General features: G+C 40.2%; 1 long non-coding RNA gene across 1 annotated transcript in view; it reads right to left on the reverse strand.

Annotated features, from left to right (window-relative positions):
- Positions 1-4982: 4982 nt before the first annotated feature.
- The window catches only part of LOC103278162 (uncharacterized), a 67666-nt gene continuing 44914 nt past the window's right edge, over positions 4983-27734 (reverse strand). The window contains exons 3-5 of the long non-coding RNA XR_010001982.1: positions 17037-17144; positions 13326-13542; positions 4983-11402 (exon numbers count right to left, since the gene is read on the reverse strand). This is a non-coding gene — a long non-coding RNA (uncharacterized LOC103278162). The remainder of the gene's footprint in view (positions 11403-13325; positions 13543-17036; positions 17145-27734) is intronic.

Raw genomic sequence — 27734 nt, forward strand, 5'->3', positions numbered from 1 at the left:
TGTGCACATGCATGCATGCACACACACACACACACACACACACACACACATTTTGGATCTTCAGTTTTCAGTGTGCTAAGAGAAATAGCATAGTGGGTTAAAGCGCTGAGCTGCTGAACTTGCTGACTGAAAGGTAAGCGGTTTGAACCCGGGGAGCGGAGTAAGCTCCCGCTGTTAGCCCCAGCTTCTGTCAACCTAGCAGTTCGAAAACATGCAAATATGAATAGATCAATAAGTACCACTCTGGCAGGAAAGTAATGGTGCCCCATGCAGTTATGCCAGCCACATGACCTTGGAGGGGTCTACGCACAATGCCGGCTCTTCAGTGTAGAAATGGAGATGAGCACCACCTCCCAGAGTTGGACACAACTAGACTTAATGTCAGGGGAAACTTTTACTTTTACCTAAGAGAAATAAATGCATTTTTCTTACGACACCAAAGATAGATTTTGAAATGTGGGAAAATATCCCTACAGGAGAAATACAATCCCGTGGAAAGATATGAAATTTAAGAAAAAGAAACCAATTGTGAAGAAGTCTCAGTTTTTTCATGTTGCATAAATATAACACTATCATTCCATTTTAATTGCCACTGTCCCAACCTATAGAATATTGGGGTTTGTATTAGAGGGAGGGGAATTTAGAATTCTTTGCCAAAGAACCCTAGTGCTCCGCCAAAGTACAAATCCACAGATCCCATTGGAAGTTAAAGTGGCATCATAGTGCTATAACTGTGTAGTGTGAAAGACAGCCCTGACTGAATGATCAGGAAATAGGCAAAATAGGTCCTTCCAGGAAAACTACAGAGGTTTGTATGCATGGAACAGTGAGACAATCTCTGATAAGGAAGATTACTAAGCTCCATTTGGTCAAATTGTGTCTGGAACAAAAGCAACAAACGTGGAGGGCTGACTGTATGGTTCCCCTTTCTTTTCTGTGCTTCTCTTTACCTTTTCTTGTCTTTTCTCTCCTTTCCCTTTTCCTGTATTTTGGTTGTTTTAGGGAGTATATTATATTGTTTGAGAATTTGATTGTGTTAAAAACCAATAAATAAATAGATTCAAAGAAAGAGGGCATATGGACAAAGAAAATAGAGGAATATTAAAAATATGGAGGAGAATTTTAAACCCTCTGCTTTAAAACTCTTTGAAAAATGGGGTTCCTAGGACCATAGAGTTGGAAGAGATCCCAAGGGCCATCCAGTCCTACACTCTGCCATGCAGTAACACACTCAAAGCACCTCAGACAGACGGCCATCCAGCCTCTACTTAAAAATCTCCTGAGAAGGAGACTCCAGCACATTCCTGGCATCACATTTCACTGTCAAACAGCTCTTACAATCATAAAGTTCCTCCTAATATTTAGGCCAAATCTCTTTTCGTATAATTTGAATCCATTACTCAGTGTTCTACTAGGACAGGGACCCCCAAACTTTTTAAACAGGGGGCCAGTTCATGGTCCCTCAGACCGGTGGAGGGCCGGACTATAGTTTAAAAAATATATGAACAAATTCCTATGCACACTGCACAGATCTTATTAATTAATTATTAATTAAATAATAATTAAAATACCATTATAAACAAGCAAAGCTTTGGAAGGCGCACACCAGGTGAGGGAGGAGGAGGGAAAGATGTGCGCCTTTCCCTCCTCCCTTGCGCTGCACATGCCTTCCTCAATGGAGAAAGAGGGAGCCGCCGCTGCGGGGGCCAGATAAATGGCTTCGATGGGCCGCATGTGGCCCCTGGGCCTTAGTTTGGGGACCCCTGTACTAGGACATATACACTGGAGAAATAAATCAGTTTGACATCTCTTTAACTTCCATGGCTCAATGCTATGGAATCCTGAGAACTGTAGTTTGATGAGGCACCAGCATCCTTTGGGAGAAAAGGTTACGACTTGGTAAAACTAAAACTCTCATGATTCCATAGCATTGTGCTATAGCAGTTAAAGTGCTGTCAAACTGCATTAGTTCTGCAATGTAGATGCACCCCTTGTCTCTAAAGCAGCAGAAAACAAGTTGGTTTCATCTTCAATATGACATTCTTTCAGATATTTGAAAATGACTGGCTTATTCTTTCTGAACCGTTTCTTCTCCAGACTAAACATACCCAGCTCCCTAAGCTGCTCCTTATAGGCCATGGTTTTCAGACTTTTTTCCATTTTGGTTGCCATTTTCTGGATAAGTTTCATCTTATCAACATCTTTCTTGAATTATGGTGACATAATATTCCAGATTAGATCTAAGCAAAGCAGAACTGAGTTGTACTGAAATCGACCGCGAACTTTGGGAAGTCTGCCCCAGTGAGGGGAGACAATATGATCCCAACAAGGAGGGATCGCTACTTTGGTGAGCCGGGGAAGCCCAATCTATAGATCTATTATTTTTTCCTGAGACGAAATGAAAGACTCAGCCAAAGTTGAAGGAAATGCCACCGAGGTGATCTTTATTGCGATTCAGTTGAAGCGGATGCGATGCCGCGATAGTTCGTCAGGCAAAGCATGTGGATACAGAGAAAAATGCCATTTTTATACAATTTTCAAAGTGAAGCCTCTTCAAATTTCCCGCCCTCTTCCTCCCGCCCACTGGCCGCTGATTGGCCGGCGAGTCCCAGCTGGGAAGGGGCTTGGTCTCCCCCCTTGCTCCAGGAACCAATCACGGGCTTTCTTCATCTCTGTGGCAGCGAATCAGGAGGCAGGGAGGCGGGACAGGGAGAGACAATGTACTGATGAATGATTCATGTGTAATCGGGCTGCCAGATCGACCCCTGAGGCTTTTTTGCCTACAAGGGGAGTCTAGAGTTATTGTCTTTTTGGATGAGACATTGATAGGATTATGTCCGGCTTTCCTGTCTTCAACGGTTCAGTGTGAGACTGGGGTGGATGTGCAATATAGAAAAAAAGTTTTTATTGTTGTGGGGATTAAAAAGCTTTCCTAAGGCTATTTTGGATCCCCAAAGCAAAATGACTAAGTCTTCCATGCGGAGATCCTCGCTGATGGACCAACTCCGAGACCAGGAGGATTTCCTTTGTCTTGTCCCATGCAAATGTACTTTGGGATTAACTTTGTATGATAAGCTGATTGCTCTCTTTCAATCGGCGGGATGCTTCCTTCCAGGAAGAGGGGAAAAAAAACTGGGTAGAAGGTCAGCGTGAGGTCAGGCACAAGGATAAGAGATATTGGAATTTAGAAATATAGAGAATCATATTCTAGCAATTTCACCCCAAAATTACCGGAAAAAGTACGAAATATTAACATTTATAGCTTATTTTCCATTCCTACGCTAATAGCGCAAGGCGGGAAGCTGTTTACGCAAAGAACACAGTTTGACAATCAGCTGACGAGGAGAGAAAAAATGGTCCAAAATGGTCTCCGGTGGTTGTATTTTAAAGATTAGGCAATTCTAGCCATAAATATGAAAAGGAGTGATTCTTGGTGCAAAATTGAGTGAGTTATGAATGAAAGTGTATGCTGGGGGTAGGCAATCCGGCAGTATCGCGGTTCATCTGAGGACAGAAGAGAGGGAATTCAGATTCCCTCCGGTTTTAAAGGGAAAACCTCGGGTTTCTGTGTAATAAAATATATGAAAAAGGGGAAACCAATGAGTTTGGGGGTCTTCCAGGGAACCCATAGACCAAGTTACATTTGGCTAAACAGTTAATAAAGAATTGATTCCAATATTTCATAAACATATAAGTATACAGTTCATATAAAGGGGAAATGAGAGAAATTAGAGCATTGAGACATAGTGGAAAATCTGGATCTCTTGGCAGCAGGCTGGCAGTCTACATGGGGTTAGAAGGATGGTGAATCCCAGGCAAAGTCCTGTTCTGCGGGGGCCCCAGAGCTGGCCCTTGGTTCTTGGGAGACTATAGCTTTCCTCCCAAGTCGTGGCTCAGTCGTGGTGTCATTCCAGGGAGATCCAGAGGAACGGCCACCGAGGCTCCCTGCTTGGTGAGGGGGATGACGGCGGCAGCGGGCTTCCACCGTTCAGCTGTTTTTGTCCCTTTAAATTTGGCTCTTAAAACAAAAAGGTTATTTTCCGAGCACAGGAGCCCTTGGCGCAAAAAGTGAGATAGCAGTTAATGTTAGGATTTAGTCAGGAAGAATATGCCACCGAAACGGAGCGTTTTAGCTGATCCACAGTTACGGGGTTAATGAGGTTTCCGTATCCGCGGTTTGGAGAAACGTGGTTCTGTTCCCCCCAGGTTGCCTATGGAGGCCCCCTGGGTTGGCCAGTGGCTTCCCACGGCCCCAAAATGTAGTTTATAAGATTTGGTTGTTATTTTTTGGAAGAAAAAGGACACAAAATATCAGAAGGCAAGAATAAAGTTGCAAGTTAGGAAACATTTTATTAGGGGATTTGTTACAAGGTTGGGGTTAGGAAAGAGATCAGAAGCAGCATTTGAGATGAGTGGCTGCAGACTGGATCACGTTCCCACCCCGTTCCATCCAATTGTGGGTCTTGGGACCTGTGGAACTGCCTGCTGCAGGTCAGATTAACTTGAAAGCAGGGGGTGATTGACCTCTCGATATCAGTACTACTATTAGCCTCAGTCTAGACACTATGCTCTTATTGATGCAGCCTAGAATCACATTGCCATTTTTAGATGTCACATCATGCCGCCAACTATGTGAACATACACTTCCATTTTTCATACTTTGGATAATGGAAGACTCTTCTGAAAGACTTTTCTGGATGTCATCATACATGTTGTGTATTCATAAATGGCTGGGTTTTTTGGGGGCACCTATCCAAAGCAAAGTAGCCATTTTGGCCATCAAAGGAATTTCAGAATCTTTATTAGGATAAAAAGTCTTGGGTTGACTTGAATTTTGCAATATGATCTCCATGCATTCACATTTTCCAAAGATCTCAATCAGGTTTGATAGTAAACAAATCAAAATATCATTTTCATGTGATTTATCATTTGAAGTCCATTATAAATGGACTTTCCCCAATGACCTGAGGCAACTGAGATCATCCAGCAATGCTTTTTATTACACAAGACTACAATGACATGTAGACCTGCAGTCAGTTTGAATAACAAGGCATTCCAGATAAGAAATTGCATCACAGGGAACACATTTCAGAGAAAAAAATTCCAATAATTCAGGTCTAAGGAGTTGCTGACCTTCTGGCAAAGACTCTATGATAAGGGTAACCCCATGCCATAGTATGAAGACTAAGCAAAGTGGAGGCTGACAATGGGTTTTCTGGCACTACAGTATACTCATGGGCGACTAGGGGGGGAAAAAAACTTGTCAAACACTCCAGTTTGGACACTATATCCATATATTTGATTATTGTTGGTAGTGCTTGTAGCCTGGGTTGGAATGTGCAAACCTAATCTATGCCTTTACCACTAAGGTCAAACCTAACTATTGACCATTGTCCCAAATGGCAGGGAAATTGTTTTGTCAGACTCGCTGACGCTTGTCCACCAGCAAATGAGGTGGTGTCTTTGACCTATGAGTCAGCAAGGTAATGAATATTTGCAACCAAAGTTTAGCCACAGGTTCAGAGCATTTCAGCTTCCACAACAAGCTTCATCAACTGTCTCTGCATTATTATTATTATTATTATTATTATTATTATTATTATTATTATTATTATTATTACCCTACTTTATCTCTTCTGCAGAAGACTCAAAGTGGCTTAACATAAAAGCATCAGAATACAATTTAAAATATACAAATATGCAAACATTTAGACAGGATTAAATATAAACAGTTTTTAAATTCCCAGTTAAAAACCATTAAAAATATTCAAAGTTAAAAACCACAGCACCCCCTGGCTTGATCTTTAAAACCTTTTATTCAGCCTGCCTGAATAAAAAAGGGATGCATGCAAAGGGACCTTGTAGAAGAGATCCTTAGATCCTATGAAAACTTATACTACCAACTTTATTCTGTCAGTCTCAACGGTGCTACAAGATGCCTTTGCATAGTGATATTCCAGGCTAATACATCTATGCCTTTGAATCCTACCTCCATGATAAAGGTCTCTTGCTCACCATCTCCTGCTGAAAACCACAAAACATTTTCCCCAAAATATACATGCTAGTTCACATAGATCCCTGCTTTAGGGCCTCTAAGCTACTCAGCTCAAGACTTCTTTGCATAGTAGATTTCAAAGGCTTTAAATGATTCCTATAATTCCCTCTTATACCCACAAAGATGTGCAGAATGAATGCATATGACAAATTCCAGGTCAGAACTGTAACATAATTGAAAGCTGTAATTCACAAAGTCTCTCTGGGAGCCAACTGTCTTTGTTATTTAGAGTGAAACTGCACATTTACATGATAACAGCAGAGCCAGAGTTTCCTTCTCTTCTGTCTCCTGTAGGGCATGACATCACTGCATTTTAAGTGTCCCACCTCTGCTCCACATAAGCGGCCATCGCCAGGAAAAAAGGAAGGAAGCCTGCGGAAAGGCCATGGCCAGATGTGGAAATGAAAGCAACATCAAACATTATGTAGAAAGGTGATGGATGAAAAAGTGAAGTAAGCTGCAGTTCTTTGTATATGAACATCTCCAACAATTAAAGAGTATCCAAATGAAACCAAGAGCGATTATAGGAAAGAACAGGCCTTTGTTCACTAGTACCAGAAAAGTCAAGACATTCTGGTAGAGGCTTCCCAGTTTATTTCATTATTTAAGAAGCTTTCCAAATAACATTTGCTTTTAAAAACTGAACAGCCCCCACCTCAAACCCATGGTCAAATTACTGGAAAATGAGCAAAGTAAAAAGAGGCCAAAATATCCATTATGAACTATTGGATTCCAACAGAAAAAAATATGCCTATTTATGGGTATATTTCATATGGACACAACATGATTACGAACTGATATACATCCAAATAAAAAACACATGAAGTCATTAAAAAGTCATTTTTGGACTCATTTAGCAGCTACATTATACCATTCATAGTAATCTCCCATAAAACCCAATCTAGTCTTAGTTATTAGTAAGTTAGTCACAATTCCTTTTTTTAAAAAATGTGCCCAAAGTCAGAACAATGAAACCTTGATGACCACCACTTCCGTAGGCATCCACCTTTAGGTCCCCTTGGGGAGATAGGGTGAGTTATAAAGTATATTATTATTATTATTATTATTATTATTATTATTATTATTATTATATGCCCATTCGTTATATACAACCTTCTCTATGTAGATTTCTTTACCCTCTTACTGACATCAAAAGTATCCATGAGCCCTCCCAGGCTACTTTGGATTCTTTATGAGCCTCCCCAAATCTTACAATCTTCTGGATATAGGTTTCTCTAGCCATCCACAAAATCCTGCTCAGCCATAGAAACATCTGGTCAGGACACAAAAGACAGACTTTGTAGGACTATGGAACTTACTTTTGAAGGAACTCCTTTGGTCTTCTTTTTACTCTCTTTTTTTCCAGCAGGCAAAGACGTTGAAAAAATTAAACCAGATCATTGGGTTACAAAGGTTTTTAATTGTCTGTACTGTGTACACATGTTTTAACAGTTTAAGATTCATGTTGTAATTGTATTGTTTGTGTCATTTAAAAAAATACTGGTATAATATATTGTTTTAGCCAAGTTCTGTTTTAATATATATTACAAACCAACTTGAATTAAATAGTGGGAAAAGAGTAGAATAAAAATTAATTGCAAAGAAGAAACCAACCAATCTCTAAGATGAAGTGTGTCTTTCCTGATATTCTTGGGTGTATGATAGTGCAAACTGGACGTGGTTTTCGGTGAGATGTCAAGATAAAAGATAGACATTCTGGGAGTCAGTGAACTGAAATGGACTGGAATGGGCCACTTCACAAAAGATCTACTACTGCAGACAAGAGGAACACCGAAGAAATGGAGTAGCCTTCATAGTTAATAATAAAGCTGCGAAAGCAGTGATTGGATACAACCCAAAAAATGATAGAATGATCTCAATTCGAGTTCAAGGCAAGCCGTTTAACATCACAGTGATCCAAATATATGCCCCAACCACAGCTGCTGAAGAAGCAGAATTAGATCAGTTCTATGAGGATCTGCAGCACCTATTGGCTAATACACCAAAAAGAGACATTATTCTCATTACAGGAGATTGGAATGCTAAGGTGGGCAGTCAAATGATAACCAGGATCACAGGCAAGCATGGTCTGGGACAACAACATGAAGCAGGATATAGGCTGATAGAATTTTGCCAGGAAAACTCAATGTGCATAACAAACACTCTCTTCCAACAACCTAAAAGACAGCTTTACACATGAACTTCACCAGATGGTCAACACCAAAATCAGACTGACTACATCCTCTGCAGCCAAAGGTGGCGGACATCTATCCAGTCGGTGAAAACAAGTCCTGGAGCTGACTGTAGTTCAGACCACGAACTTCTTATTGCAAAATTCAAAATCAAACTAAAGAGAATGTGGAAAATACACAGACCAATTAGATATGACCTAACAAACATTCCTAGTGATTATGCAGTGGAGGTGAAGAATAGATTTCAGGGACTAGATTTAATAAATAGAGTCCCAGAAGAACTATGGACAGAAGTTCACAACATTGTTCAGGAGGCAGCAACAAAGTACGTCCCAAAGAAAAAGAAAATCAAGACGGCAAGATGGTTGTCTGCTGAGACACTGGAAGTAGCCCAAGAAAGAAGGAAGGCGAAAGGAAACAGCTAGAGGGGGAGATACACCCAATTAAATGCACAATTCCAGAGGCTAACCAGAAGAGACAAAGAACTATTTTTAAACAAGCAATGCATGGAAGTGGAAGAAGACAACAGAATAGGAAGGACAAGAGACCTCTTCCAGAAAATCAGAAACATCGGAGGTAAATTTCAAGCAAAAATGGGCATGATCAAAAACAAAGATGGCAAGGACCTAACAGAAGCTGAAGAGATCAAGAAAAGGTGGCGAGAATATACAGAAGATCTGTATAGGAAGGATAATAATATAGAGGATAGCTTTGGCGGTGTGGTGAGTGAATTAGAACCAGACATCCTGAGGAGTGAGGTCGAATGGGTCTTAAGAAGCATTGCTAATAACAAGGCAGCAGGAGACGATGGGATCCCAGCTGAGATGCTTAAAATCTTGGAAGGTGATGCTGTCAAGGTGATGCATGCCATATGCCAGCAAATATCGAAAACACAAGAATGGCCATCAGATTGGAAAAAATCAATTTATGTCCCCATACCCAAAAAGGGAAACGCTAAAGAATGCTCAAACTTCCGTACAGTAGCACTTATTTCCCTTGCCAGTAAGGCAATACTCAAGATCCTGCAAGGCAGACTCTAGCAATACATGGAGCAAGAGTTGCCAGATGTCCAAGCTGGGTTCAAAAAAGGCAGAGGAACCAGAGACCAAATTGCCAATATCTGCTGGATAATGGAGGAAGCCAGGGAGTTCCAGAAAAAAACATCTACTTCTGCTTTATTGACTATTCTAAAGCCTTCGACTGCGTGGATCATAATAAACTGTGGCATGTTCTTGGTGGTCTGGGGATACCAAGTCACCTTGTCTATCTTCTGAAAAATCTGTATAAAGACCAAGTAGCCACAGTAAGAACAGACCACGGAACAACAGACTGGTTCAAGATTGGGAAAGGAGTGTGGCAGGGCTGTATACTTTCACCCTCCCTATTCAACTTGTGCGCAGAACACATCATGCAACATGCGGGGCTTGACAATTCCAAGGCCGGAGTTAAAATTGCTGGAAGAAACATTAACAATCTTAGATACGCAGATGATACCATTCTGATGGCTGAAAGTGAGGAGGAGCTGAGGAGCCTTATCACCAAAGTGAAAGAAGAAAGCGCAAAAGATGGGTTGCAGTTAAACATAAGGAAAACCAAGATCATGGCAACCACACCTATTGATAACTGGCGAATAGAAGGAGAAAACGTGGAAGCAGTGACAGACTTTATATTTCTAGGTGCGAAGATCACTGCAGATGCAGACTGCAGCCAGGAAATTAGAAGACGTTTACTTCTTGGGACGAGAGCAATGGCCAACCAAGGGCAAGATGGATGGATGGTGTCCTTGAAGTGACTGGCTTGACCTTGAAGGAGCTGGGGGCGGTGTTGGCCGACAGGGAGCTCTGGCATGGACTGGTCCATTAGGTCATGAAGAGTCGGAAATGACTGTGTGAGTGAAGAAGAAGATGATAGTGCACATTCTCAAAAGCTGACCCACAGTTATTGAACTCTCCGCACACCATGAGACTTGATCTACATTTTCCATGAAGATTCAAACAGTGATTTAATTTTCAATGTCAAGGTGACATGGCAGAATTATCATGATTTCCCCTGCCTTTCAATTATGGATGGAATCAATGTAGAAGTGCATCCGAGCAAACTTGACTCACACATGAGCAGGTCACTTCTTGTTACCAAAACGACGTATTTGTCTTGTAGACGAGAGTCCTTTTACAACTGCAAATGCCCATTTTATCATTTGCCAACATAGTCTATAATCTTCCAGTAATCTATACCTCTTAATTTTCAATAAAGTTGTTGCTATGGCACCCTGACCCATTTTAAGCTAGTATTTCTTAGTACTAATCTTAGGTCTAATTGTTCATATTAATACAAGCATTAGATTGAATTAGGGTATTATGTGCCATATGTGATGTTTAAATATTCGTAACTGAGCCAAAAGAAGAAAGCTGTGAACAGCATGCACAATAAGAGAAACTATGTAAAGATCCAACATTCAACATTTTAATAGAAATAGCTGCTGTATAACTTTCCCACAAGCAATTGAACACTAGTATTTTTAGCTAGTTGAGGCCAGTGTATGTTAAGAATAGCAATGGCTGCAATGGGAAAATGCAGTGTTTCTATTATGGGGCAGGCAGGCAGAACAACAGCTGGCTGGTGATGCATTCATATGAGATATGCAATTATAGAACGTAGATAAGAATACATTTTATAAACTGTTTAGAGTTAGAATTGTGTGGAGACAATGACAGGTTATAGTCTTATTTCTTATAAGAGCTATAACGTTTGCTTGAACAAACTGTAAATGCAGATTCCATTCTGTTTATGTGTCGCTTCCTGCAAAGGGACCGTAGTAACAACAACATAGGTATTTTTCATAGGGAAAAATTTAGACAGATACCATCTGTGCATCAGTTTAGACAGCACAATATTTAGAAATATCATCCAACTTAAGACAGAAGAAAGGGAATCACTACAAACACGCATGAACGCCTTCATTTTTTTTTTACCACCAGACTAAAATATAGTGGGAAAGAAGTTCTTTCCCAGGCTGATGAAACTAAAACAGGGCTCCAGATCTGGAATCAGGTCATAATTTGAAATGATAACAAGTATGTTGATAGTCCATTTCCAAAACACAGAGATTTGTCGAGTTGTGGCAAGGAAGAGATGAAGTGGATATCACTGTTTTCCTATAAAAATAAAATGAATAAGTGGAAAATGCAAATGGACAATGATCAAAACTGGTTTTTGTACACTTTCCAAAATATATAAAAGTACAATATGAAAGAAAAATAATCTTCTTTCATATACTATACACTGTATATGTTACTGCTTTAAAAAAAAACCTGATAAGCACCTTCTGTCCTCCTTGTTTTTGCTGTGGCACTGTTTGTTTTAGAAATAGGGTGAAATCAATACTTTTTTTGTCTCTTCAGCTCAGTAGCAAAAGAAAAAAGAAAAAAAAGAAGAAGCCTAAGCGTCAGGATTAGTGGACACAGTTCAGTAGGATTTTTCCCTTTATAAAACAAATCTGTATTAATTGATTTCCCCTCTTGATGTGGATTAATTGCAGCTCTTTATTAGGAATATTATCAAAAATAAATTATAGACCAGTATAGATTGTTAAGCCTAGATTTGATCTGAATGAGGCTAATCAATATCCAAGGCCTGTGATTCAAAGTAATTCATTAGGGCCTGAGGAAAAGAGGAACAGTATATGTGAGAAATGTCTCATCTGGAGTACTGAAAGATGCTGCATCCTCAAAGGGGAGAGATGTGCATTTGCAATTTCTGATCATTATTATTACTATTATTATTACTATGCTCAAGATTGAGGTATTAATTATGAGCCAGATGATAGCCACATGATGGGTCAAGTCACTTCTCAGAAAGTTATCAATCAGTTTTGTAGACAGCTATCATAGTATCTGCAGTGCTATTTTTCTTACGTTAACTTTGTTGCCAATGATGGGTTGGAAGCGATTTAATGAACAGGAAACTGATAACGCCACGTTATCATGCGTACCAGAAGTTGATTAGGTTACAGTATTTAAGATGCAATCACACATGTCTATTTTAATTTCTAGTATTATACTGATAAAATATTGCCTACAAGACAATCAATAACACTTCTAATTCTATATGAACTCCCTGAGTGTTCTTCAGCATTTCAATCTTAACTTTCTATCCATAGCATCTGATACAAATGATGAATCTTAAAGGGCTGTTTCATGGTCAAAAGCACTTCCATTCCACAGCCCAATGAATGAAGCAATTCTTACTTCTGAATAGAAGGAGCCCCCAGTAGTGCAGCAGATTAAACCACTGAGCTGCTGAATTTGCTGACCTAAAGGTTGGTGGTTTGAATCCGGAGAGCAGGGTGAGCTCTCGCTGTTAGCCCCAGCTTCTGCTAACCTAGCAATTTGGAAAAATGACATATAGGGACCCAGGAAGATGGTGTAAATTCTAAAATATTCTGTCCCAAGCACTTTAGGGTTTCATATTACAAGTCTGTGCATGTTTGTTCAGAAGTTAAATGTTACTACAGTGGAGCCTCACTTATCCAACATAAACGGGCCGGCAGAACGTTGGATAAGCGAATATGTTGGATAATAAGGAGAGATTAAAGAGAAGCCTATTAAACACCAAATTAGGTTATGATTTTACAAATTAAGCACCAAAACATGTTATACAACAAATTTGACAAAAAAGTAGTTCAATATGCAGTAATGCTATGTAGTAATTACTGTATTTACGAATTTAGCACCAAAATATCACGATGCATTGAAAACACTGACTACAAAAATGCGTTGGATAATCCAGAATGTTGGATAAGTGAGTGTTGGATAAGTGAGACTCTACTGTATTTCAATGAGATTCATTGCCAAGTCAGAGAATATAGAATTGCTACCTAAAAGTCTAAACCAACTGACTTGGATTAAGCCTGGAAACAAATTGGTGAATGACATAACCAATGTAAAGCTGCAGTGAAATGTTCCAGTCTTGGTGTTTTGGACAGTACTTGAGTGGCTGCACTTTGGACCAAATGACACCTTTAAGCCAGAGCACTAAAACGGAGGAAGGATTAATTCTTAGAAACAAAATATATTTACCATGAAACATCATCATAGGCTATCACCCGCAACCAAGTATGATTGCCTTTCAAGAGTAGTGTCTTGGTGGTGTGTACATATGTGACTGTAGATTGCTATCAAATACTCTACATCAGAGGTTTTCAAACTGTGCTCCACAGAGCCCTTGGGGCTCCGCGAGTGATAATGATGGGCTCAGTGGCGCCATGCTGCTTCCTCTTTCTTCCTCCTCTTCCTCCTGAGAAATGCAGGGAAATTAAAGTTTAGAGCTGACAAAACAGCAGCAGCAACACCACCAGTGTCCTCCCGGGGCACAGAGCCTTTACTCCCCCGCCTTCTTCACTGCCCAGACCCCACCACCACCACCACCACCACCACCTTCTTTGCTTCCAAAACCCTATTTCCCTCCCACCGCAGAGGGGGTGCTTAGATTGTGCTTTTCCTGCATGGCAGAAGGGAGTTTCTGCTATTATTATTATTGTTATTGTTATTGTTATTGTTATTTCCTATTACTATTACTACTACCTACTACTATTACTATAGAGGCTGAATTGCAATCTGTCAGGGGAGTTTTGTGCCTTTCCTACATGGCATAAGGGGGTTGACTGGATGGCCCCTGAGGTTGCTCTTATCATCATCATCATAATCATCATCATCACAAAGGTTGTATTGCCATCTGTTGGGGTGATTTCATTGTGCTTTTCCTGCATGGCAGAAGGAGTTGGACTGGATGGCCCCTGAAGTCTTCCACTGAAATATTGTTAAGTTTATGTTAGTTAAAATGTTATTCATTTTAAATATTGCACTGTTCTTCCTTCCTTCTTTTTTTGCACCACAAATGAGATATGTGCAGTGTGCATGTTCCTTTTCAATTAGTTGACAAACACTCGCCATCCATCTGCTACTGACCCAGCATATCTATCAAATTTTAAAACGCAATGAGACTCCTGTGTCCAAAAGTTTGCCCATGCCTGATATATACACACATACATACATATACATTATAAATAACATATAATGTAATATAATATATAAACATTTCTTGGGGCTCCATGAGTTTACCTTTGGGGGTGACATTTACCAGTATCCCCTGTGTTTGTTGGGGATTCTGGGAGTTGTCTTCAAAATGTAGTTCTGGGGGTAACTTCAAAGTTCTGGTGTGTTCATATAATTTTCCTGTTCCCTTATGCAAATTGTTTGCCTTTTTAGCTACTTAAGAAGGCAAGCGAAAGATGTATACTTCTGCCCCCAAGATAAAAGGGTGTGTGATTGTTTACAAAATGAAATGGATAAACACGCTATCTTGCTACATTGGTTATCTTCTATCTGGCATAGATTATCTGTCAGCCTTTTGCATAAACTATCCAGCTGAAAACGGATGCCCTGCAACTAGATCTTTCACCTTCCTTTGATTGTCATTTTCCAATTGTTTTCTTTTTTAAATTGCGTCAGTAGCTGTCTTGATTAATGTTGTATTTTGGCCCAGATTTGAAACCACCCAAAAATGTCAAGTGCCAAAAAATGGTTAGGATAAATAAAATTTAAAAAAGAAGATGTTCCATGAAGTGAGTGTGCACATTCCAACTGAGGTATGTCGAGTTAACAGGGCAGACACTTTTTAGAATGCCAATCACCATAACCACCTCTCTGAGAAGCAGAAGGATTGAGAAAAAAAGCCTTTTGCAAATGCTCAGGAACACGAGATAGATAAGAGAAGAAACATAATTATTCTTGTGACTACTTAGGCCCTTAAAGAATCATAAAATAGATCGAAGTGGCCATAATGTCTATCTAGTCCAGTGGTTCTCAACTTGTGGGTCCCCAGATGTTCTGGCCTTCAACTCCCAGAAATCCTAACAGCTGATAAATTGGCTGGGATTTCTGGGAGTTGTAGGCCAAAACACCTGGGGACCCACAGGTTGAGAACCATTGATCTAGTCCAATCACTTGCCATGCAGGAATATACAACTATAGAATTCCTGAAAGATGCCCATTCAACCTCTGTTGGTAGCCGTCAAAAGAAGAAGCGTCAACCACCTTCTGAGCCAATCTGTACTACTTTCAAACAGTTCTTACAATAAAGACATAGTTGAATTATGTTTGATTTGTGATGGGATCATCTCTTTTCACTGAAGGGAAAACTCCATTAATGAATCTTATATCAATGTTGTTCCATTGTTCTTCCCTGTGTTATAATCTCCTACAGCTGCAGTCTACAACTTTCCAGAATTTCCTGACTGGAGTGTGTAATTATAAAGAACATGTTAGCCATGAACAGAACAAAAGTGGAGCGCAGTTTATATAAATTGTATGAATGTGTGTGTGTATATGTGTATATATATATATACACGTGCACACACATATACATACACACACACATTTAAAGATAATTTCTATGTAGTACAACCCCTGTATCTATGGGGATTAGGTAAAGGTTTTCCCCTGACATTAAGTCTAGTTGTGTCCGACTCTGGGGGTTGGTGCTCATACCCATTTTTAAGCTGAAGAGCTGGTGTTATCCCTAGACACCTCCAAGGTCATGTAGCTGGCATGACTGCATGGAGTACTGTTATCTTCCCACTTGAATGTTACCTATTGATCTACTCACATTTGCATGTTTTTCAAACTGCTAGGTTGACAGAAGCTGGGGCTAACAGCAGGGATACCTTTCTAAATTCACCATGGAGACAGGAAATTATTGGTTAATAGTAAAACCTTTTGAAATGAAGGCTTCCACCAAAAATCACCATAGAGGACTTAGAAAATTCCTAGAGAGATATGGAGGTTAAAATTTACTTTAAACCAAACTACAGTATATCTCGCCACAACAAGGAAGACTGTGATTGATGGCGTATTGGGTCAGCTTAGTCTGTCATCCAGGTGTTCACTGTTAATGGGCAGCTTCAAAATGAGATTACCTTTCAATCAGTCTTGTGCTACACAGTCCTTGAAATTAAGGACTCTTTCACATGGAGGGCTGACCACTAAAAACCTTTTACATATAAGATTTCCTCTATACACAACAGCACCTGACCATTCTCCTCACAAATCGCTTGCCCAGTAGCTATGCTGCAAATTCAAGTTATAGTCCAAAAAAGTGACATTTCTAAGATCTACCTCCTTACTACCACTCATATTTTTTCTATACAAAATAGCTCTTCCTCTTTTGCAAACAGATCCCATGGTCGGTTTGTGTATGAACACGTAGGAACTACAACAAACTCTCACCAACTCCATGAGGCACAGTTAGTAATAAAGGACTGTGGAACTATAGTGTAAAAAACCTTGAGAGCTGAACATTCTTCCTCTCTGGTTTAGAAGGAACAAACCTTGTATCTACATCAGACTATTATGGTGCCTGTGTATACCACTTCCCAGATGTTTTTCAATCTACTCTGCATTAATTGTTGATTAAATTACCTTATATTAAATGCAGGCTTGCCTTGCGCTCACAGTACGGCAAGCCATAGCTGATATTCCACGGCAATAGAAGGGTCACAAAGCATAGAGATAATGAGAATAGGCTGCCCTTGTAGGTGGCCTCTCTCCATTTTATGTGGAAGCTTTGCCTGAATTCGTTGCAATCTCTTTGTAGATCTCAAGTCATGGGATTGTAACTCTGGCACCCACCATGAGAATTAAAGTTCACCCCACACGAATACAGAGAGAGAGTGAGAGAGAGATGGAAAAAATGCAGTTGTGGTAGTGGGAGAAAGTGAGCGCCTTGCATACTTGCATTTTATTGCTTCCATTAATGGTGTCGTGTCAAAAACAGCCCCTCTCTGGTGCGAAGACTGATTTGTAGAGCAACTGCATTTTTGTAGGCTTCCCTTGAAACAACTGACAACAAGCAAAGAGAGAGAAAAACAGACAGAGAGAGACTCCGTTAGTTACACTTTTAAAATGCTTTTAAAAGATGCCTCCTGAAAGTCACAGGCTGTCCTTAGATTGTTCAATTTTTGGAATTCTTCAGGAGTGAGAACAGACTCTGTTGTCAACAGAGTCCTGTTCACAGAAACTAGGCAGGAAAATGAAAGAAGGCTCTCTATTGTTCAAGGATGTGGTGTAGGCTGCAAGAATGTGTGGGGAATGCGGAGTCTGCATATCACAGAGAGAGAGAGGCCTTTGTGCGAACACACTGAAGCAGAATGTCAATCATATAAATAACTCTTACCTCATTTTTTATTCTAGGCATGGCCGTCATAATTTCAAACCATATATCAATGGGAATAGACATTATAGATTTCCTGGAGCATATTGCTTTCATACATACACACGCACACACTCCCGTTCTGCATACCACATTCAGGCAAATCAATCTACCATGAAAAGAAAGAGCAACAGAAATATTTTGGGCCTCTTTTGAAAAAGATCACACTCTACAGTGCTGTAGGGCTGATTTTGGTGTTTTTGGACCATTTCCCATGGAGAATAATACGTGGAAAACATTACATCAGAATTTCTCGAAATCCACGTGGCTTCTTCAGGAAGGAACTGGAGAAAAGGGACTAGAATTTTTGCTGGTCCCAGCATCTGAAGGAGTCTAGTAAAATCCACATGGATATTACATTTCCAATGAAACTGGATTCACTAAAAAGCAATCATTCCAGTCTTATGGGGAATAAATCACAGGACTGAATTTTTTTGGTGATATCAAAATTAATAGAACTGCAATCTTCCTTCCAAGCAAAATGTTGTTTTTATTTCATTGCTATATTTTTGGAATGTTTTGCAAAAGTTTATTTATTCTGGTGCTAGGACTACAAAAAAAAAAGATTGAGTTACATGTGAGCATTTAGAGTTGGGAACGAAATCAGTAAAGCTGTGGCTGAGACACAATAGAAATTGTGTACATCAGAATGGATTCTATTATGTCAAGAGACAGTGATGCAACTCCACCAAGCTGTGATAGGAAATTCTTGGAAATCCTGAGTTCAATGCAGGCAGCATGCCTGTTGCAGAGAACATTTTAGTTAATAAATGCTTTTGTTCCTTCAACAAGCAAGTTCTTGAAGGACACTCTTGCCAAGAGAGGAATACCATACCTGCCAAGACAGGAATCAGCATCAGACTCCACTGCTGAGCAGCGTCCTATGTGTTGATTTTATGATGAGCTGCGCAAGATAGATCTCCCTTTGAGATACCATGTAATTGTTTTGCCTGGCAGTGATAGGAGGAGGTTGCGTGCTGAAATATCACCCACGCTGGAAAAGTTGTTAGCCATTATTTAATTAGATAATGCTACATGCAGCATCACTCATCAAGAGTATGTTTGAAGAGCATGCCACTGTGCTTAACTATAGCTTTCTGCTAGAAGAAAGAAATATCCCTGAGGTACGACTCTTTTAAAATATGTTGCAGGAATGAACAAAGGGGTAGACGTAGCTGAAGACAAATCCAGCCCTCTTTTCTTTCAGTCATGTTCATCACTACTCAGAGGGTGCAAAAAAAAAAACTTATTTGCAAAAAATGGTAATATGAATGAAAGTGGCACATGGCTTTGTCATGCTGATCTCATCAGCATGACCAAATATACCAACCAAATGAAGCAAGCAAAATGTGATTCATCTGCATAGTTCAGTCTACAGGTTGTCACTGTCTAAAATTCATCTATTTATTTCATTTATATGATGCCTTTCTTCCAGAATGGGATCCAAGCACACAAAAGGATACAGTTAAAACCTGAACAATACAATTTTAAGCACAATTAAATCACATTAAAACAAAAAAATTATGCAAAGTATATAACCATTAAAAAGAATACAAAAGTTAAAATGCACACACACACACACACGAGAGAGAGAGAGAGAGAGAGAGAGAGAGAGAGAGAGAGAGAGAGAGAGAGAGAGAGAGAGAGAGAGAGAGAGACAGAAGCTCCTTACAAGCAGTTACTCATTAAAAGCCTGCCTGAACAAGAAAGTCTTTGCTTTCTGGCAACAAGAACAGGGAAGGGGGATGCCTAGCCACCAATAGAAGGGAGTTCCAGAAGGTGGGAGCAGCCACTGAGAATCTCTCCTGTGGCCACTCCAAAGCCAAATGGACCTGGTGTGATGACTCATGGGCCTTGTAGTCCTGTTCCTAGTACTATTGTGGCAGATGAAGAGGAAAACATGGGATTTTCGCCGGTTCAGCAAGAGCTGGAGCCTCTTCACCTGCAGGATGTTGATGTTTGTCCACAAGAATTCAGCCAAACAGGCCTTGGGCAGAACTCTCCCCCATTTTCCAGGAGGGAAAATTATTCTAAAGATAAGGGAGCCAGGGAGGCTAATCGCAGAAGCCTGAGAATCGCTGCCAAACAAATGGCTGATTAGGTCTGCTTCCCTTGGGAAATTCTAAGGAGTCATGCATCTGGACAGAGTTGGGGTTCGCTTCTCGTTCTCTAGGGAAAGAGTTCTGTTGGTGGGAAAACAAGACCCAATATAGGTGTTTGGCGCGAGGATTTCCTTGTGGAGTCAATTGATCAGCTTGAGGAAAGAGATCGTGTGTGGACTTCGTAATCCCAGTTCCTTGCTTCCCGGATCAAGCTTCAAGTCTAGCCTTGTCTCACGTTTTACCACGGACTCTGTTTCATGCTTCATGTTCATCTTGCCTTCAGTCAAGGATCTAGTCGAGAATCAAGTTATTTTCCAGCCTTGTTGCCAAGCTTCATTGGACTTTAAAGACTCTGTTGTTTCCCCACACTATTGCTTGGCAAGGTGTGTGTTTCGGTCAAGTGGATTAAAACTTTGAACTCTAATATCTTATATTGGACAATACATTTCTGGACTATAATTGACCTTATCTGAAAGGTCTGCTTCTGAACTATATTCTTCACTTATTGATTTTATATATTTCTTTAATAAAGATATTAGATAGAGACTGGCCTCTGTGTAAGGTTATTGGTGCTCTGCAGCCAGGATCCTGACACCTGTGATGGTGGCCAGACCATGAGAAAGCCCTCCCCGTGGCTCTTAAGACTCTGGCAGGTTCATATATGACACAGGATCTATGAGATAGACTGGATCTTTGTCATATAGGATTTTATAGGTCATTACCAGCATTCTGGATTGTACCCAGAAACTGGTAACTACTGAAGCGATGTTAGCAAAGAGATTGTATGTTCGCTTTGTCTGGACCAAGTCACCATTCAGCTACAGCATGTTGGACCATTTGAATTTTATGAACAGCTTCCAAAGGTAGCCTCACTTGGTGTGTGTTAATGGTAGTCCAAATGGGATGCAATCAAGGCATGTGTTACCAGTGCCAGATTTGGCTTCTCCAAGAATGAGCATAGCCAACATGCTAGTTTTAACTGTACAAATGCACACCTGGCCATTGTTGAAAATATGCTTTTCCTGGCTGCAAAAATCTAAGGTATGGGAAATCACTGCATGGACAGTGGGTGCATTTTCCCAAGTGCCTCTCCACAGGCCATGTGACCACTCTCGCTACAACTGGAAGTGGCATGACACCACTTCCACTTCCAGAAATCATTCAAAATATGGCTCATTCCTGTGAAGTCAAACAGTCACCCTTTGTGGTGGTTTGGGATTTTTTGTAAAGTTTTTCAGCTTATTTTTTAATTAGACTTCAGAGATTTCCAGGGAGTTTCAGGGGCAGCAAAACAGACTTTCAGGAACTTTGTGTGGCCTATCCTTAAACACGAGCTGTGCAGCCATTGAGAAAAATTACACCACCCAGTTTGCCTTTCTTAAACCCTTCCCAAACAGAGTTTGTGGCTTCTGGTTCAAACAAATCAGATAATAGAAATTGTGGCATGTCCTCTCTTTTATACGTTTGCAAGCTATTTAACCTATATTATCCTGCATTTATCCACTACCCATCATCACTACCACCAATATGCTTAAATGAGGAAAGTGGTCCATTCTGCATGGGTATTAGGATAACACAGTTATAACAGCACTTACTGAAATCTACAAAATGTATTTACTTCTGCCACTGCAATCTTTTGTACTATCACAAGGTATTTCCCAGAATTCTGAAGCAGGATTTGGCTATGTTCCCGGGGGGGTTGGGCTGCTATAAGGAACAGGGATAGCTTCCCAGTCCCACTGACAAAAACAGTTTCGTCATCAGAATTATCTTGTCTGATCCCAACCCCTTATCTGCAGTTCCAGAAACAAAAATGGAATTCAGAAAAGAAACCCTCATTCTAAGATCTCTTTTGTACTAGAATGTTAGTCTATAGCCCAATAACCCTGTTGCTGAACTGATTCCAGCACAACATTCTGCAATAGAAGTTTACAGTGAAAGAGCTAAAGCAAACACTGATGTAAGCATGATGGGAATTTTCCTTCAACTCCTTCAACATTCCACTCATATCATCTCTCTTATCTGCTCTGACAATGTGCAAGGAAACATTTTGAAAGTGGCATCTGAACAGGTGTTTAGTTTATGCTCTATGTGGAGCCTGCATTTTCACATTCCTAAAACATATGGAACTTGCATATTTAGTGAGTGCTGAGCAAGCTACTGAATAATCAATCATTTTGGTAAGGAAAGGACCTGTTCCAGAATGGGATTAACTTGATTCCCTTCATGCATACTAAATTCTAAACATTTATACTTGGTGTACCCCTAGCTTGCCCTGGAAGAATCTGTATCACAGCTGATGATGTTTTTAACATGTTTTTTTCTCAACACCCCGTCCATTCTCAAATTCTCAAAAGAAGCATATAAATTATAATGTCTGTTGTTCACTTGGTTCAAAGGGTCACTCAGAGCTTGAGGTGAAGTCACATTTTAAGATAGCAACTCCCAGAATCCCTGGAATAAGGTAGTCCAATACAGAACTTTCCTAAACTCTGATATTTATCAAGTAAAGCAAAATTTTCTGATCCTGTTTAATATGTATTGGTTATATGCCAGAGCTTGAAAGCATGACATTTTTGGACAGCAATTCACAAAATCCTGCAGCCACATTGGAGAATTCTGAAACATCTAGTCCCTCTAGTCCTACCCTTGGTCTTATGCTGTGAAACTAAGCAACATCTCTTCCCTCACTCCCCCCAAAGCCAACTTAGCTGCTGCATTCCTGTAGAACATGGTTGTTTACTGACCCCGTGGAGAAAAGGGTGGTGGAGAGGGAACTGTGTTCCTACAGCTTAACACAGAGCACGGAAGGGTCCACAGGTCCCCATAGGTCAGTGGTTGTCAACCTGGGGTCCCCAGATGTTTTTGGCATACAACTCTCAGCAATCCCAGTTTATCAGCTGTTAGGATTTCTGAGAGTTGACGGCCAAAAAAATCTGGGAACCCCAGGTTGAGAAGCACTGCCATAGGTGGATGTTTCTCTATCACCACCCTCCTCTCCACCAACCTACTCTCCACTAAAAAGTCATAATGGGGGCAAGAGAAATGCAGCAGCCCAAAGAAGGAGCTGCTGCATTTCCCCTGCCCCCCATTATGACTTTGAGGGTATGAGGAAGAAGATGCCACATGTTTCTTACTGGTTTAACTGTTTCAGTATGTTGTCTTCTGAGATCTGTTAATTATTAAGATTATTCCTTTCCCATATTCAACCTGGCAGTCCAGATTAGTGGCAGCGGGCTCATGGCGGGTGGTTGAGACACCACCTGCCTCCTTAGCCTGTGGGATGTTCATTTTAACAGCCCAGTCGAGACAAATGTTATGATGTTCCTGCCTTGCAGAAAGATATGTAGTATCATTTGGTTAAATATACAACTCAAGGTCACAATTCACACCCTTCCCATGGTATCAGAGATGTTTTAAGCAGGGAACAGATGCAAGTGGTGAGATGAGTCAAACATTTCTTCTCACAGATTATTACCAGCAAAACTTTCCTGCATCATTAACAGGTGCATTTTAGAGGGGGGGGGGGTTAAAACTAGTTTCTTTTGCTGCCATAGTTTTAGTAACCATTGATATAATAGCAATGATCTAATTAACCTTTCAGCAAGCACTATGCTTGCATTTCTGTACATACCATGAAAAGTTTCACTTTTGTTTCTTGGAAGTTTCATTTTCAGAGAGCCATAGTCTTGTGCAATATTTGCATTCCAAACACTAGAGAAATCCTCACTTCAAAGCTATTTGTTAAAGAGTTCATTTTTATCAGTCATTCAACTTGTCCATGTTGAGGGAAGGAGGTGTTTTGGTGCGGGTCCCCCCCCCCCCTTTTCATTAAAAAAAAGGAAGCAACCTTTTACCCAGAGTGATTCTTCAACACTGAGGCACCATCTGTCTATCAAAAAGTTCCCCCTGACTGCTCAGGGGCCCTAAGAAATGTCTTCAGATATAAGAAGGGGCACTTCCATAATAGTGTGGAATACTGGAAACTGAGCTGTAGCCTACTTGGTGAACTTCTCTTACTCTAACCAACAGCAGAGTTGGCTAGGGAACGTGGATGAAAATGAAAAGGAGTCTGAGAGAGCAGGAAACAGAAGGAGGTTGCCTCATCCCTGTCAGTGAGTTTGTTGGGTTTTAGTCCAGACATTGAAAGGCCTTTCCAATATGCTAACAAAAAATAGGTTTAGCACCTTGGATTGCTCCTTTAAGGTTCAAAACCCCCGTGTGAAGGAGAGCTCTAAGGCCAACTCCCACTAAACACTTAAAACAACATGTTGACACAATTCTCTGCCTATGGAACATTGGGGCTATAGTTTGATGTGGCCCTGGAGTTCTCTGGCAGAGAATTCCAAATTCCCTTCTGTAAACTCTAATTCCCAGGATTCCACAAGATGGAACAATGGCAGGCAAAGTGGAATGTAACACTATAACACTGTGATGTTATGTTAAAGACCTCAGAATATCTCAATGAAAAAAACCTCCCTTGCAACACCTGAGAACTACAACACTTGCTTTCATGTAACTGACATAGTCTGGGTTGTGGCAAAGCAGCATATGATAATGAAACACCAATGGAAAATGAAATAAATACACAAATGTGGAGTGCATAAATAATCCTTGTAAAACTGACAAAGTTATTATTTTAGTGTGAGGGTAGAAAGTGGAAAACAACAAAACAGTCCTACCTCTACCAGAATGGTGGCAGTAGTGGAAGTGGGCCATAGCTGTGATAGCCTGCTATCTCAGAAGCCAGGGCAGATGGTGGATGTGACTGGCCTTTTGCCTTTTCTCCTGTTTCCAAAATGCCCCCTCCCCTTGATCACAATGGGCCCTGTTATGGGTGTAGTAAGGGGGCATATTTGAAGATCGCTGGCGTCTTTAAAATGCTCCATCCCTGAGACGGTTCCAGTGATGGATTTTTGTTGATGGAAAAGAGTTTCCACAGTATGGTATAATTCCCATATCATGGAAGATATGTTCCTGAATGTACCATGGGAATAGGAAACCATGGATAATGAATGAAATAAATGACTCCCACAAGAAGTTTCCACAGAATTGCCCTGTGAAATCTTGAAGATTCTCTGTAAGAATTTTCTAGGCCTTCCAAAGAGGTTCTATGATAATGTCTGGTAGAAACATATCACAGAATCACCTGGAAAATCCATAAAATTCCTAGAGGATATATTTTGTCAGATGAAGGTAAGTTAAAGGGCAGCTAGTCATACTGGATCTTTTGATTACTTGCGAATTGTGGTCTGAATAAATGATCACGACACCCTGTCACAGCAGGATGATTCACCCCTCCTTGCTGAAGCCATGGACTATTGATGCCTATAGCTTCTCAACCACCTTCCCAAGAAGTATCAGAGTGCTCCTTATATATAGGTATATATTTATATCATGATCTGATTTGTACATCAGAACTGTCAATCTTTGTCAACAGTTTTACATATAGTGGCCTGGAATGAGTTACTAGACCCAGCTAAGATAAACATCCTGAATTCATTGCTAAATAATTCATCGCTGATATAAAATGCATCCCTTATATGATTATAGTTTAATTGGAACTACCCATTGGATTGAAGACTATTAATGTTAACAAATCAATTTGTTTCTTTGCTTGCTTGTAGGCATTATATCTCCACCTTTATCCTGGGAAACAATCCAGTGCAGCTTCATATATCATGAGGGCTCACCTGGAGAAATATGGATACAGTTTCTATCCCTTTCCTCAACACTAAAATTTCCCAATTTCTGATGTAAGCAAAGCTTACTGAGCTGATCCACAATACTCCCAGCCACCACATATAAGTCCTGCATGCCTGAGAAGGTAAACAGGATCTTTTTTAACACTGAGCTTATATGGGACTGGCAAATTTATCTGTGCAAAAGAAACAACAGTGTCTGGGTCTATGGAGAGTAGCAAAATATTTTAATCTATACCCAACATGACATTCATAATTCAGCATTTTCTATGGTGAAACACAAGATATAATAATCTTGTTGCCTCTTCAGAGTCAACATCTTATATGGTTGTTTTATTTGTATCACATGTAGCTGTGAGAAATTATCCAAAACATTCTCGTGCAGAATGAGTTCCTGTTTCGTTGCTAAAAGAATCTAACCAAATTCATAGTAGGATACATTTCTCATTTGTTGAAGAACAGCTTCTATACACTTAGCACTTATAAAAGATCAGCTAAATATTAATTCTCTGTCCTAAAACTACATATGCAATCTGTCAGTAACAGATGGTGTGAAGAGCAAACCAGAAGTGACCATTTATGATAGTCAATAGATTAAGAAAACATGTTTTTTTTAATCTTATGAAACATCTTGTAATTCAGTGGGTCTAATATATTGACTAGAGTTACAACATCAATATGGCTTGGAAAACTATATTAAGCATTAAGGGCTCGAGTCCATGGCTGATACCCATGTGACTACTCCCTTTGAGCTTTAAATGCCTTGAAAAGATACTAGAAAGCCAGCATTCTTGAGTTTCACCTTTTTCACTTTGTCAGTATCATTCTTATGTCACTTAACATCCACTGCTTAACCATCAAAAAACATTTTGGATCTAAAAACACTACTCGTTATTTTCCCTACATAACTTTGTGGCATCAAATATCTTATATTTAATTTTTATATATAGTAATAAAGAGGAGTGTTGGATTAATCACTGGAAAAGGCAATTTGATCAATCCCAGGCCACAGTAAGAGCAGCAGGATTGTATAAGCTTTGAGGAGGGAGAAACTGCTAACCTTGCAATTTCTGACACTGTTGGTTATTTGGATCCACTTTAGTCTCATATGTGTGTGTACGTACACAAACACAATTACCCACCCCACCACCTCCCTTTCCCTGTTTACAATATAGTTCAGTGACCAGTCACCTTGTTCCTGGCAAAATCAATCAGGGTTCATAGTCTGTTGTTCCAGAGCTTTAAATGAGATGAGGGTGTACCTTGTGTAGAAAGGTGATAGTATAAATGTGTCAGTATATATGTATTTCACCATAGTATTGTTGATGAATGGGTATCAGATTTCCATAAAAGTGTCCTATGATGTTTCCACTGTATCCAACCAATTTTTCTGCTAAGAAATTCCATCAGAATCTGTCTAACCACCTCTTTCTTAGCTGATCAACGTTCCACTAATTTCTATGCTCCCCTTTCAGTCTACAGCTGGGGATGAAATAATCTCACTCAGGGCAGTGAGATCTTTCTCCTCCTTCTTGACCTGTCAGTGGCCATCTCTACTGCCAACCATAGCATCAAGCAACCCTTGCAGGTCTAGTACTCAGCAATTTCATTCTTACCTAGGCTATTGATCTGGGATACCAAACTTAAGTAAACACAATTGACAGCACCATCTTCAAAGTACAAATAAAAAGCAGATAGTATAAAAATAGAGTAATAGATATATAAGTGAAGTATAAGGTATAAATAGAAGTATAAACATAAGTAAAGTAAAATATCACCCTGAAACCCAAAAACTGCAGTACCCGTACCAGTTGTTCCTCCATGACAGGCTGACAAGGTGGGTTTTAACCCAGGTTGACAATGCTAACCACAGAACATGGTAAGGTTATATATAAGAACTGTGCTGGATCAGATGGGAAAGAAGTTCTCATTTTAAGAGCATAACATTTAAAACAGTGGTTCCCAACTATCAAGGACCACTCTCCAACATTAGTACCAAAAGGGTTATGAATCAGTTTTCGGTCAACTTTAGATTCGTTTTGGTTATTTGGGGATGATGATTCAGAAAATTGCATTGGATAGACCACATCAATTCTAGTTTCTGATATAGAACATATGCCATCCAGCAGTCGCCATCTGCTTGCCCACAGAAAACCATATTTAATAATCTAGATCTGATGTGGTCTATCTAATGCAATTTTCTGAATCAGTACCCCCCAAATAACCCCAGGAACAAGCCTAAAAACAAAGATACCAAGGTGCCCCCCGCTTCGAAGTGCCACCTGGAATAGCTCCATTAAGGGGAGGGAGGAGGAGGAGAAGCAGCAGTCAGGAGCCCCCCTCTCCCCCCCCCCCCGACTTTGGAATTCCCTCCCTAGGGAGATTAGATTGGCCCCAACCCTGTCTGCCTTCATCA

The sequence above is a fragment of the Anolis carolinensis genome, chromosome 1 (assembly GCF_035594765.1).
Source record: "Anolis carolinensis isolate JA03-04 chromosome 1, rAnoCar3.1.pri, whole genome shotgun sequence".
Classification (NCBI taxonomy): Eukaryota; Metazoa; Chordata; class Lepidosauria; order Squamata; family Dactyloidae; genus Anolis; species Anolis carolinensis.